Below are 12,130 nucleotides of genomic sequence, written 5' to 3'. Positions count from 1 at the left end.
TCAGACACCATAGTGGAGCAAGCTGCGAGACAGAATGTGGTACCTGAAATATCAGAAATAGAATTTCCAGTAGACAGAGAAAAATCCATTTTATCCTCCAAAATAGTTGAAGAAATTTCTCCAGGAAAAATATCAAGATTGATGTGAGTATCGCTATAATTATCAAAATCAATGTTTTCAGCAAGAAGCGCAACACTTGATTTTTCATCTTCATTTGAAACATAGTGATCAGACATTTCATCAAGAGTTGCAGTAAGACCTTTGTTCCCAGTGTTTTTTCTACGATTTGGACACTGTTAGAGCATTGCTCGGTTGAACCCACCAAGCGTTGGTATGTCAAGTTTGGTTGTCATATTTTGGTGAAGCAAAACTCATTTAAAGAGTCGCTTGATTATTTACTAGAGTCAACTTCGTATAGGTTAGATAGAAAGTTATTAGGATATGAGACTTACAAGTATTACTCGAAGACTTGAAGAATGCGAATAAGTAAAGAGCTACATCGACGACATCATCCTTCCTCTTGAGGTTAGTAATATTTTGACTTGAAGTGTTTCATTCCTAACGTATCTTTCAAGTCGTGCTATATTGAAAACATTACTGCGAAGCTGTGAATGATTGTAGTCTAGTTAGACGTAGTTTTAGTGAATTATAATACGAAGTATAACTCCTATCTTTTGAACTTCGTATATAAGTCATCGACATAATCGTATGAATTCTATTGTGATTATGTATGGACATGGGTGAAGATTTCTTCCTAGGAAACAATGTTTTACATTCGTTTAAAGGAAGTATAATTCATAAACTTGTTTTGTTAATGGAAAGGGAAATCGCTAGGTGATGCGTGTCGTAACCACAACAAATTAATCAATATATTTTCCACTAATTAACTGGTAATATAGCGGTAGTAAGGATCGTTCCCACAAAGAGCTGTGTAATTGATATGTTATTTGAGTCAGCAAAATAAAGTAAAAGATGATGGGGGGTTGGATTGTGGAATAAAATGAATAAAAAGAAACAAATAAGAAAGGAAAGACATGATCAAAGAATCCTTCGCCGTTACCAAGCGATAACTGAGTTAGTATACTTATCTATCTTTCATTAGAATCATTCATCACCAACCGTAGAACAATAGATAGCTCAGTGCTATCCCCAAAACTCCTTATACCACGGATACAGAAGCTCTCCAATATCATATTCTATCCAACCGAACCACCAAGTAGTAGCTCACTCAAGGTGTAATCCGATCGAACACTTTAGGCTTTATGAATTAGGTTGATCCCAGTAGTTAAACTCTTAGCTCAAGGTCCACTTGCTGGTGTTATCTTCACTCGCAATTGCTCCAAAGAATCCCTCTGCAAGGTCTCGCGATTTCTACTTGTGTATGAATTATTCGACGATTACTTATCTCCTAACCCAATACTAGCAATAAAACAATCAATAGACTAATCTAGTATGCATCCCAAATCAATCTAGTAATCACTCATAAACCCTAGATACTGTAAAGACAAGCGATAATGATAAAAACTCCGAACAAACTTGTATAACTAACAAAGAATCACACTTAGAATATTGAATTCATCCTTAATCAATGAAAATTAATTACATATGGATTTATTAAAACTCGCGAAAATATAAGAAGAAGAAAATAGCTTGATTTACCCCCGAGGGTAAACCCTAACCCTGCTACTGTGTATCCAAAGCTGCCGGATACCTGGCCTTATATAGGCTTTTCTACCGACCATATCCCCAGAGACGAATGCAAGGTCGGTTAGCACAGTTTTGAATAATTGGGAAACCTATGCTGTTAATTCTATGCGACAGGGGCCTTCGTAATATGATGAACACGGCTTGTGATTGGCTTATACTTCAGCAAGGTCTTTGTAGGCCAACGTGTCTTCTCAGCAACTAATTATACGTCGAACTTGATGTAGGAAGCTGTACCGGATTCCCACTTTCTTCACGCGTCAAATCATTTTATTTGCTCGGAAATCTTTTCCGTTCATTATCAAGTATCAACAGCGACAAGCTAGGGTCTCCCATGTATTCTTGGTAAAGTTTTCGAGTCCATTTCAAGCTCCGTGACATTTTCAATTTCGACTTCTCATTAAATCTTCAATCGACGGCAGCAAGCCCATGTTCTCCACACCGTCCATGTTCACTGCCAACATCGCCACCAGTAGTCACCATCGTCAATGGCATCAGCGACCTGTTTTGCTACTCGAGTTTACAGCCATGACAGACTCAAGATCCATCAGTATCGGCAGCATCATCACTGCCAACTTCATCATCTCCTGTTCTCATCTCGAGCATCTCTTCGACCTTCACCATCAGCAGGAAAGAATGTTCACTGTCTAACTCGTCATCTTCCATTCTCGAGCTTCTCTGCCAACTGCATTTCAAACACCAGCATCAACCTCTATCACCATCAATCATCCTTCTCGACTGCACTGCTAGCAATGGCTCTCCATGTTTCAAGGAAGTTGCACTTGATTCAACGGCATCGAGCACTGGCGTGAACTGTTCGAGCTTACTCTCTGCCTCAAACACAACCCAAACCTTCTCTGATAATTCCCTGACTTCTCTCGAAGCTCCTGTTTGAAAAAACGCTTTAAAATTACCAATTTTTCCTTGGACTATGTTTTGATCCCTAAACCTATTGTCCATTAATTGTTTTTTCTTTTGAATAGATAAAACAATAGTCCCACATTGACTAAAATCTAAAGAGTTTTAGACATAAATACCATAGAATTGGCTATAAGGGCATGGCCCTTAGGTCATTAGACTTTTGTGCTTGGAGGGAAGGCTTAGACTAGGGCAAGGTTTCCTTTCCTGTACGCGCGGTGCTTCGCACAGAAACACGCACGCCGCCGCCGTCCGGTCGGGTTCGGGTGTTGCTGAAACTTTTGGTACGTGTTTTACACACATGTAGAAGAATCTTCTTCTTTGTCTGCACATGTTTGTCTTGGCTTCTTGACAACACACTGCTCTAAGCCTGACAAAAGCAACACTGTTTTTAACCCAACATTACCAGTATTGGTTTGGTTGCATGCATTTTTTCCTCTCGTTTGTAACGTCTTAAACACTATATAAGGGAGGAGTCTTGATCTCATTTGACACACCACAGAGAAACATCTCTTCTACTCTCCCTCTGTTTTTCTGTAAACATTTCTTCTACTGTTTTAAGTTCTGCCAAGCTCTAAGGGTACCCTCATTGTATGCTACATTGAGGGGTACTAACTGTAGTTGTATCCTGGAGGTGACTCGCCAACTGCTGTAGCATCTCAGAGGAGTGGCAGGCGATATTGCCTTTAGGACAGCGTAGTTTACGTGCCTCTACATTCTTTGTGCAGCAACATCAGCAACATTATTTTGAGCTAAGTATCTTCTTCTCAGTTACATTATTAGTACTTTCTCCAACAATCTAAAGGCAATATCGTCTTTACTATATTTTGTAACAACATGGGAAAGAGTACTGTAGACAAACCCCCAAAGTTTAATGGCAAAGACTTTAAACGATGGCAGTCCAAAATGTTATTCTTCTTCTTAAAAGACCAAAGGCTAGATGAAGTTGCCTTAGAAAGACCCTCAAGAAGGCTTCATGACCGTGGTTATGAAGATAGACTGGATAGGTGGACTAGAAAAAATTACATGTGCAAAAACCATATTCTTAACTGTCTGGATGACTCCTTGTACGACTTTTATAATGCAAAAGAGAATTTTACTGCTTTTGATTTATGGGAAGCCCTAGAAGAAAAATATCTTGCTGAAGCTGCTGGAAGCAAGAAGTTCTTGGTGGCTAGGTTCCTGGAATATAAGATGACTGATGAAAAGCCTGTTGTAGAACAATTCGTCGAACTCCAGCTACTCATCAACGAAATTCTTGCTGAAGGCATGCATATTGATGAATCTCTACAAGTATCTGCAGTGATTGAAAAGCTACCACCCTCATGGAACGAGTACAAGAGGAGGCTGCGACACAAGAATCGTGAAATCACCATGGTGGAGCTGGGGAAAAAGATCCAGGTGGAGGAACTTCTGTGCTGCAAGGACAAGAGCCTGATGCTGAGCAAAGACATGTCAAATAAAGCTCATGTCCTGGACGATAATGCTACGTCAAAGAAAAAGCACGGAGAATCCAGCAAAAATGGTAAACGTAACAAACAACGTAACTCCAAAGGTAACCATCTTAAGCCAAAGGGTGGTGTCTCCAAAAACACCATCAAAGGCGACTGCTATAACTGTGGGAAAACTTGTCATATGGCCAAAGATTGCAGGGCACCTAAAAAGACCAAAAATGATCCTAAACAGAAAAATAAGGCAAACGTAGTAGATGATTCTGGATATTTTACTGGCATGGTGTCTGAAGTCAACCTTGTCTAATGTGACCAATGTGAGAGACTGGTGGCTTGATTCTGGAGCCACTAGGCATGTCTGTAAATTCAGAAATGCTTTCTCCTCCTATAACAAAGTAGGAGACGATGAGAAATTGTTTATGGGAAACTCTTCTACCTCTAAAGTGGTGGGAAAAGGCAAGGTTGAATTGAAACTCACTTCAGGAAAAACTCTCGCATTGAATGACGTGTATCACGTCCCGGACATATGCAAGAATCTTATCTCAGAAACCATCTTACTTGGGAAAGGTTTTAAATTTGTAGCTGAGTCTAACAAGGTTGTAATCTCTAAAGGTGGTGATTTCGTAGGAAAAGGATATGTCACTGATAACATGATTAAGCTTAGTGTACTTTCTTTGAACTTGAATGATAATGCATCTTCTTCTGCTTATGTTTGTGACTCCTCACATGTTTGGCATGATAGACTAGGACATGTTAATTTCAAATCTATTGAAAGACTTGCTAAATTAGGCTGCATTCCTAAAATAAACTTTGACAGAGGTCATAAATGTGAAATTTGTGTTGAATCTAAATATGCTAGAAAACCCTTTAACAAAAAGGTTGAACGTAGTACAACTCCCCTAGAACTAATCCACTCAGATTTGGGAGATTTGAAATCAACACCAACTAGAGGAGGTAAAAAATGGTACATCACTTTTATAGATGATCACTCAAGATACTGTCAGATTTATCTTCTTAGAAGTAAAGATGAAGCCTTAGACGCTTTCAAATTATATAAACTTGAAGTAGAAAACCAAAGAGGTGTTACTATTAAAACTCTTAGGTCGGACCGAGGCGGTGAGTATGTGATACCTATAGGAGAATTCTGCAAACTTAATGGCATCATTCATGAAACTACTGCACCTTCTTCACCTGAGTCGAATGGAGTAGCTGAAAGGAAAAACCGAACACTCATAGATATGGTGAACGCTATGTTAGCTAGTTCAGGGCTACCTTCGAACCTGTGGGGGGAAGCAATTCTCTCTGCTTGCTATATCTTGAACCGAGTTCCATTTAAGAAATCCGACAAAACTCCATATGAGTTATGGAAAGGAAGACAACCGTCCTATGCATACTTTAAAGTGTGGGGGTGTTTGGCCAAGGTGGCCACTCCTCGTTCCAAGAAAACCAAACTAGGACCTAAAACTGTAGATTGTGTTTTCCTAGGATATCCTGAGCACACTAGTGCTTATAGGTTCATGGTAATTGGTGAGAACACCATAATGGAATCCAGAGATGCAGTGTTTTTCGAACACATTTTCCCTTTAGGGTCTGGACCTCATAAAAGGGTCCGCGATGATCTCTCAGATGTTCCTTCGACTAGTCAACCCCCGTCTCTAGATGCTGAAACCGAACCTAGAAGAAGTAAGAGGGTCAGAACCGAGAAAGGTTTCGGTCCAGATTTTGTGACTCTTACGGTAGAGTCTGAACCCCAAACCTATAAGGAAGCTATGACTTCTCCGGAAGCTCCCTTCTGGGAAGAAGCTTCAAATAATGAGTGGGATTCCATTCAACAAAATGAAACTTGGGAGCTTGTAGACTTACCTCCTGGTAGTAAAACCATAGGTTGCAAGTGGGTCTTCAAAAGGAAACTTAGAACAGATGGAACTATAGAAAAACACAAAGCTAGGTTGGTAGCTAAGGGGTACAGACAACAGGAAGGATTAGATTTCTTTGATACCTATTCACCGGTCACTAGAATCACTTCTATCCGGATGCTGATTGCTATTGCTTCTATTTATGATTTGCATATACATCAGATGGATGTTAAAACTGCTTTTTATATGGTGAATTGAATGAAGAAATTTATATGGACCAACCTGAAGGTTTTGTTGTGAAAGGTTTTGAAGATAAAGTATGCAAACTGAAAAAATCTTTGTATGGTTTAAAACAAGCACCTAAACAGTGGCATGAAAAATTTAATCATGTAATGATATCTAATGGCTTCAAGGTTAATGAATCTGATAAATGTGTTTACATTAAATCTGTGGATGATTCTCATGTTATTGTGTGCCTATATGTTGATGATATGCTCATATTAGGTAGTAACCTTGATAGTATTAATACCACTAAAAGCATGCTTAACGAAAACTTTGACATGAAAGACTTAGGCCCTGCTGATGTAATCTTAGGGATGAAAATCAGAAAGATGTCTGATGGATATAGTCTTAGTCAATCTCATTATGTTGAAACTGTGCTTAAGAGATTTAATCATGAAAATGCTAAACCTGCAACTACTCCTTATGATCCCAATTGCAAATTGAAAAAGAACAAGGGTGAGGGTATTTATCAACTTGAGTATTCTCGTGTTATTGGCAGTCTTATGTATTTAATGAACTGTACAAGACCTGATATTGCCTATACTGTGAGTAGATTAAGCAGGTACACTTGCAACCCTGGGCAGGATCACTGGAATGCTCTCTACAGAGTTCTACGGTACCTGAGAGGAACTTCAAACTATTGCTTAAGTTTTGGGAAGTATCCTGCTGTGCTAGAAGGGTATTGTGATGCTAACTGGATATCAGACTCAGATGAGTGCAAATCCACTAGTGGGTACATCTTCACACTTGGTGGTGCGTCTGTGTCATGGAAGTCTACCAAACAGACATGTATAGCCCGATCCACCATGGAGTCTGAGTTTATAGCCTTGGAGAAAGCTGGAGAGGAAGCTGAATGGATACGAGGTTTCCTGGGTGGAATTCCACTCTGGCCCAAGCCTGTGTCTTCGATCGCAATCCACTGTGACAGTCAAGCTGCTATTGGATGCGCAAAGAATAGTGTATACAACGGAAAGTCTATACATCTTCGAAGAAGACACAAGACAGTGAAACAACTACTCTCTACTGGCATCATCTCTATAGACTTTGTAAGGTCTAAAGAGAATATTGCAGATCCTTTGACGAAAGGGTTATCTAGAGAGGTAGTTAGATCCACATCGAAGGGGATGGGACTCAAGCTCATAGAATAAATCGCCATGAAGGACACTCAACCTTGTGAATGGAGCTCCAAGATCAAGGTTCAATGAGATAACTAATTTTTGGTGATGTCGAGAGAAAGCACTATCTTTGTCCCTCCCTATGGTGTAACCGTATGATAGTGCTGCCTGCATGTTTTAGGATGATCTGTCAAGATCTTAATGAGTTCCATGGCTTTGCTTAAAGCGGAGTGTGGCAGGACACTCTTAATGGACTCACCTATGTGGATGTTGGAAGTGGGGCCGCTTCCTATGAGAATTTGAGCTTTTTCTCTAGAGACATTCATTAAGTCCGGGATTTAGCCCACGGCCAAAACGGGCACAACGGCAAGAGCTTGGCAGCTTTCTTTTTCTTTGAGACATCAAAGTGTGGTTGTTATTTCTGAATTGCACTCACTGTTGACGGTTCAAGACATTGTGTTCACCGAAACAACAAGCAGTTCCGGTAACCTCTCACTATGTTAAGGTTCAATCTCTGGGACACCTTAGCCTAATATTGATGTATTATGTTTTCTCGTATTTCGTCGATATGTTTTATCATTCATGTGGGGGATTGTTAGAAAAAACGCTTTAAAATTACCAATTTTTCCATGGACTATGTTTTGATCCCTAGACCTATTGCCCATTAATTGTTTTTTCTTTTGAATAGATAAAACAATAGTCCCACATTGACTAAAATCTAAAGAGTTTTAGACATAAATACCATAGAATTGGCTATAAGGGCATGGCCCTTGGGTCATTAGACTTTTGTGCTTGGAGGGAAGGCTTAGACTAGGGCAAGGTTGCCTTTCCCGTACGCGCGGTGCTTCGCACAGAAGCACGCACGCCGCCGCCGTCCGTCCGTCGGTCGGTCGGGTCGGGCTCGGGCTCGGGTCGGGTTCGGGTGTGTGTGGGTTCATTAGATCCTATCTTTTTGCTGAAATTTTGGTACGTGTTTTACACACATGTAGAAGAATCTTTCTTTGTCTGCACATGTTTGTCTTGGCTTTCTTGTCTGTACGTGTTTGTCTTGCTTCCTTGTCTGCACATGTTTTCCTGGCTTCTTGTCTGTACGTATTTGTTTTGGGTTTCTTGTCCGTACTGTTTGGCTTGGCTTCTTGACAACACACTGCTCTAAGCCTGACAAAAGCAACACTGTTTTTAACCCAACATTACCAGTATTTCTGTCATACGCATGGTTTGGTTGCATGCATTTTTCCTCTCGTTTGTAACTCTTAAACACTATATAAGGAGGAGTCTTGAGCTCATTTGACAACCACAGAGAAACATCTCTTCTACTCTCCCTCTGTTTTTCTGTAAACATCTCTTCTACTGTTTTAAGTTCTGCCAAGCTCTAAGGGTACCCTCATTGTATGCTACATTGAGGGGTACTAACTGTAGTTGTATCCTGGAGGTGACTCGCCAACTGCTGTAGCATCTCAGAGGAGTGGCAGGCGATATTGCCTTTAGGACAGCGTAGTTACGTGCCTCTACATTCTCTGTGCAGCAACATCAGCAACATTATTTTGAGCTAAGTATCTTCTTCTCAGTTACATTATTAGTACTTTTCCAACAATCTAAAGGCAATATCCTCTTTACTATATTTTGTAACAACATGGGAAAGAGTACTGTAGACAAACCCCCAAAGTTTAGTGGCAAAGACTTTAAACGATGGCAGTCCAAAATGTTATTCTTCTTAAAAGACCAAAGGCTAGATGAAGTTGCCTTAGAAAGACCCTCAAGAAGGCTTCATGACCGTGGTTATGAAGATAGACTGGATAGGTGGACTAGGAAAAATTACATGTGCAAAAACCATATTCTTAACTGTCTGGATGACTCCTTGTACGACTTTTATAATGCAAAAGAGAATTTTACTGCTTTTGATTTATGGGAAGCCCTAGAAGAAAAATCTTGCTGAAGCTGCTGGAAGCAAGAAGTTCTTGGTGGCTAGGTTCCTGGAATATAAGATGACTGATGAAAAGCCTGTTGTAGAACAATTCGTCGAACTCCAGCTACTCATCAACGAAATTCTTGCTGAAGGCATGCATATTGATGAATCTCTACAAGTATCTGCAGTGATTGAAAAGCTACCACCCTCATGGAACGAGTACAAGAGGAGGCTGCGACACAAGAATCGTGAAATCACCATGGTGGAGCTGGGGAAAAAGATCCAGGTGGAGGAACTTCTGTGCTGCAAGGACAAGAGCCTGATGCTGAGCAAAGACATGTCAAACAAAGCTCATGTCCTGGACGATAATGCTGCGTCAAAGAAAAGGCACGGAGAATCCAGCAAAAATGGTAAACGTAACAAACAACGTAACTCCAAAGGTAACCATCTTAAGCCAAAGGGTGGTGTCTCCAAAAACACCATCAAAGGCGACTGCTATAACTGTGGGAAAACTGGTCATATGGCCAAAGATTCAGGGCACCTAAAAAGACCAAAAATGATCCTAAACAGAAAAATAAGGCAAACGTAGTAGATGATTCTGGATATTTTACTGGCATGGTGTCTGAAGTCAACCTTGTCTCTAATGTGACCAATGTGAGAGACTGGTGGCTTGATTCTGGAGCCACTAGGCATGTCTGTAAGTTCAGAAATGCTTTCTCCTCCTATAACAAAGTAGGAGACGATGAGAAATTGTTTATGGGAAACTCTTCTACCTCTAAAGTGGTGGAAAAGGCAAGGTTGAATTGAAGCTCACTTCAGGAAAAACTCTCGCATTGAATGACGTGTATCACGTCCCGGACATATGCAAGAATCTTATCTCAGAAACCATCTTACTTGGGAAAGGTTTTAAATTTGTAGCTGAGTCTAACAAGTTGTAATCTCTAAAGGTGGTGATTTCGTAGGAAAAGGATATGTCACTGATAACATGATTAAGCTTAGTGTACTTTCTTTGAACTTGAATGATAATGCATCTTCTTCTGCTTATGTTTGTGACTCCTCACATGTTTGGCATGATAGACTAGGACATGTTAATTTCAAATCTATTGAAAGACTTGCTAAATTAGGCTGCATTCCTAAAATAAACTTTGACAGAGGTCATAAATGTGAAATTTGTGTTGAATCTAAATATGCTAGAAAACCCTTTAACAAAAAGGTTGAACGTAGTACAACTCCCCTAGAACTAATCCACTCAGATTTGGGAGATTTGAAATCAACACCAACTAGAGGAGGTAAAAAATGGTACATCACTTTTATAGATGATCACTCAAGATACTGTCAGGTTTATCTTCTTAGAAGTAAAGATGAAGCCTTAGACGCTTTCAAATTATATAAACTTGAAGTAGAAAACCAAAGAGGTGTTACTATTAAAACTCTTAGGTCGGACCGAGGCGGTGAGTATGTGATACCTATAGGAGAATTCTGCAAACTTAATGGCATCATTCATGAAACTACTGCACCTTCTTCACCTGAGTCGAATGGAGTAGCTGAAAGGAAAAACCGAACACTCATAGATATGGTGAACGCTATGTTAGCTAGTTCAGGGCTACCTTCGAACCTGTGGGGGGAAGCAATTCTCTCTGCTTGCTATATCTTGAACCGAGTTCCATTTAAGAAATCCGACAAAACTCCATATGAGTTATGGAAAGGAAGACAACCGTCCTATGCATACTTTAAAGTGTGGGGGTGTTTGGCCAAGGTGGCCACTCCTCGTTCCAAGAAAACCAAACTAGGACCTAAAACTGTAGATTGTGTTTTCCTAGGATATCCTGAGCACACTAGTGCTTATAGGTTCATGGTAATTGGTGAGAACACCATAATGGAATCCAGAGATGCAGTGTTTTTCGAACACATTTTCCCTTTAGGGTCTGGACCTCATAAAAGGGTCCGCGATGATCTCTCAGATGTTCCTTCGACTAGTCAACCCCCGTCTCTAGATGCTGAAACCGAACCTAGAAGAAGTAAGAGGGTCAGAACCGAGAAAGGTTTCGGTCCAGATTTTGTGACTCTTACGGTAGAGTCTGAACCCCAAACCTATAAGGAAGCTATGACTTCTCCGGAAGCTCCCTTCTGGGAAGAAGCTTCAAATAATGAGTGGGATTCCATTCAACAAAATGAAACTTGGGAGCTTGTAGACTTACCTCCTGGTAGTAAAACCATAGGTTGCAAGTGGGTCTTCAAAAGGAAACTTAGAACAGATGGAACTATAGAAAAACACAAAGCTAGGTTGGTAGCTAAGGGGTACAGACAACAGGAAGGATTAGATTTCTTTGATACCTATTCACCGGTCACTAGAATCACTTCTATCCGGATGCTGATTGCTATTGCTTCTATTTATGATTTGCATATACATCAGATGGATGTTAAAACTGCTTTTTTATATGGTGAATTGAATGAAGAAATTTATATGGACCAACCTGAAGGTTTTGTTGTGAAAGGTTTTGAAGATAAAGTATGCAAACTGAAAAAATCTTTGTATGGTTTAAAACAAGCACCTAAACAGTGGCATGAAAAATTTAATCATGTAATGATATCTAATGGCTTCAAGGTTAATGAATCTGATAAATGTGTTTACATTAAATCTGTGGATGATTCTCATGTTATTGTGTGCCTATATGTTGATGATATGCTCATATTAGGTAGTAACCTTGATATGTAATCCAAAAAGCATGCTTAACGAAAACTTTGACATGAAAGACTTAGGCCCTGCTGATGTAATCTTAGGGATGAAAATCAGAAAGATGTCTGATGGATATAGTCTTAGTCAATCTCATTATGTTGAAACTGTGCTTAAGAGATTTAATCATGAAAATGCTAAACCTGCAACTACTCCTTATGATC

Source organism: Papaver somniferum, chromosome 9 (assembly GCF_003573695.1).
Source record: "Papaver somniferum cultivar HN1 chromosome 9, ASM357369v1, whole genome shotgun sequence".
Taxonomy (NCBI): Eukaryota; Viridiplantae; Streptophyta; class Magnoliopsida; order Ranunculales; family Papaveraceae; genus Papaver; species Papaver somniferum.
Note: the sequence above shows the minus strand (reverse complement) of the source record.